The sequence below is a fragment of the Salmo trutta genome, unplaced genomic scaffold, assembly GCF_901001165.1.
Source record: "Salmo trutta unplaced genomic scaffold, fSalTru1.1, whole genome shotgun sequence".
NCBI classification, from domain to species: domain Eukaryota; kingdom Metazoa; phylum Chordata; class Actinopteri; order Salmoniformes; family Salmonidae; genus Salmo; species Salmo trutta.
In genome coordinates, this window is record NW_021823237.1 from 1,821,621 (window position 1) to 1,824,577 (window position 2,957).

The following is a 2,957-nucleotide window of genomic DNA, read 5'->3' on the forward strand; positions in this document are numbered from 1 at the left end:
CTCTCCTCTCCTCTCCTCTCCCCTCCTCTCCTCTCCTCTCCTCTCCTTTCCTCTCCTCTCCTCTCCTCTCCTCTCCTCTCCTCTCCTCTCCTCTCTCTCCTCTCCTCTCCTCTCCTCTCCTCTCCTCTCTCTCCTCTCCTCTCCTCTCCTCTCCTCATCTTCAAGCACTATTTACATAACCTCTGACTCTTCTCGCAAAATGAAACATTCGCCTCAAAACAGTTTGACCTGTGTTCAAAATCAAACACTGCTCTCAAATCATAAACAAAGTGATCAAAATGATATACACTCTCAAGCAGTCAGTAAACCAGCGGTGTCAAACTCAAATACCCAGTGGGCCAAAATGTAAAAGCTGAACAAAGTCGCGGGCCAACATTGAACAAATGAACCTTTTAATATGGACCCAAACAAGTTGTGCTTTAACATTGAATATGGAACAAGCATCGCTTATTACCATACAATATAGAATTTAATAGTGGAGACATGCAAAATCGAATTTCAAATGAAAAAACACATCAATGGCATTCATTTATTAAATAAATAAAATTTAAATAAAAATCGTATGCCTCTTTTCTATTTGCAGCCTTCTGATTTAAATACCAAAATAAACTTTTTCCACTGGCTAATAATTTTACAAATAAAATGATAATAAATCAATCAACCATTCAAGCCCATGCCTTGTAGCAAGAATAAGTGCACAAAGAAAACGTTAATTATTGCACACTGATCTAATCTGATGTGCCCAAGCCAGATACCTGGCATCTCTTCTTGGATGCTAGTTCATCAATGTCTGGGCTCAGGCTCTGAGCTGAAGAAATCCTCAGTATCGAGCGAAGGTGTTCATCAGTCAGACGTCTCCTGTGAGTTGTTTTGGTCATCTTCCTCGAGGAGAAAAGTTGCTCGCATAGATAAGTGCTGCCGAACATGGAGAGCATCTGAGCAGCTTGGGTGCGGAGCTGAGGCATTGTGTCAGGGATGAACCGTGGAAACTGTGCGGCGCCCACAGCATCATACTTGGACTTCAGCGTGTCGTTGCACTGGAGTTCAATCAGCTCCATTTGGATGTTGGTTGGTGCATTTTCCACATCAACTGCGAAGGGATTACTAAGCAGTTCAAACCTACATTTCTGGACATCGAAGTCGGCAAATCGCCGGCTAAACTCAGCGGCGAGAACACTGAGTTTTTCAGCAAACTGTGCGCATGGGAACACGGCGGTAGAGATCTGCGCTTTTATGGTTTGGCAGCAGGGAAAATGGCAAGGGTTTCCTTGCAGCATCTGATTCTCCCACAGGCACAGTTTAGTTTTAAAGGCCCTCACTGCAGCGTACATGTCTGTGATGATGCGCCCCCGCCCCTGAATCTGCAGGTTCAGCACATCGAGATGGCTCGAGATGTCACAGAGAAAGGCCAGCTCACACAGAAACTTTTGCTCCCGGAGCTCTGCTGTATCCTTCCCTTTGGTTTCCAGGAATTGACATATTTCCTCACGCAGCTCGAAACATCTGTTCAGTACTTTTCCTCTGCTTAGCCATCTCACCTCTGTGTGATTCGGCACGTCTGCGTATTCCGAACCACACTCCTCTAGAAAAAAATTCAACTGGCGGTGATTCAGACCTTTGGCTCTTATAAAGTTAACTACCTGTGTTACTGTGGTCATAACATGTTCCATCTTTAGGGCTTTGGCACACAGTGATTCCTGATGTATGATGCAGTGGTAAACAGTTAGCTCACCTTTTTACCGCACATCGCTGGCGCACCATCTGTCGTTAATCCAACGAGTTTATCCCACGGCAGCTTTATTTCAGTTACACATTTGGAAACATCCTCAAAGATTTCCTTTCCTGTGGTTGTGCCATGCATTGATTTGAATCCCAATAGCTCCTCCGTAACACACAGATTTGAGTCCACTCCACGGATGAAGACTGACAGCTGAGCAGTATCAGATGCGTGGCAGCTCTCATCCACAGCGAGGGAGAACGCAACGAAATCTTTTCCCTTTTCCATCAGCTGGTCATACAGATTGGTGGCAAGATCACATGTGCGATCAGCTACTGTGTTCCTGCTCAGGCTCACGTTTGAAAATGCTTGCTTTTTCTCTGGGCATACGATGTCACAAACTTTCATCATGCACTTTTTCACGAACTCTCCCTCATTAAAGGGCCGGGCTGATTTTGCGATCTCTGCTGCCACTATATAACTAGCCTTTACAGCAGTCTCACTTTGTGATGTGGCTTTTTTGAACATATTCTGTTGTGAAACCAAATTTCTTTTCATCTCCTCTACTTTCTGGCTCCTTTGAGTCATGTCCAGGTCCTTGTATTTGTCATGGTGTTTCGTTTCATAGTGTCGTCTAATGTTGTACTCCTTACTTACAGCCACGTTGACTCCACAAACAAGACAAACAGGTTTGTCTTTTACATATGTAAACAGATATTCTACCTCCCACTTGTCCAGAAAGCTCCTGTTTTCTGCCTTTCTTTTCGCCATTTTTGGGAAGGGATAGCGCGCTGACAGTTGTAGCGTCTATGTTGCTATGACTACTGTCACAGAGGAGAGGGCGTTTCTGGGTCCTGTCCTGATTGGCGCGCGAAAACAACAGCAGAGCATTATGGGATTCGTAGTATTAGCGGTGAATGCGCTGTATAATACCGGCGGGCCAGCTCTAGTAGTAATTTGGTATTGTCTCGCGGGACAAATATAATTACCCCGCGGGCCAAATTTGGCCCACGGGCCAGAGTTTGACACCCATGCAGTAAACAATACACCGAAAAATAGAAAAACACATTGTTCAAAACATACAATTCTCAGAGAGAAGTACATTTTTTATAAAAAATATTCATATTTTTCCTTCATTGTCTTTTGATGAACGAAAACAAGTCCTATCATAGTAGCTCAAAATGTATCAGAAATTACTACTCTGCTTTGCTCTTTGCAATTTTGTTCTTCCTCCTCCTTG

General features: G+C 44.1%; 1 pseudogene; it reads right to left on the reverse strand.

The window, feature by feature from the left end:
- Window positions 1-375: 375 nt before the first annotated feature.
- LOC115189785 (general transcription factor II-I repeat domain-containing protein 2-like) lies at window positions 376-2,696 on the reverse strand (annotated as a pseudogene).
- Between the last annotated feature and the right edge of the window lie 261 nt (window positions 2,697-2,957).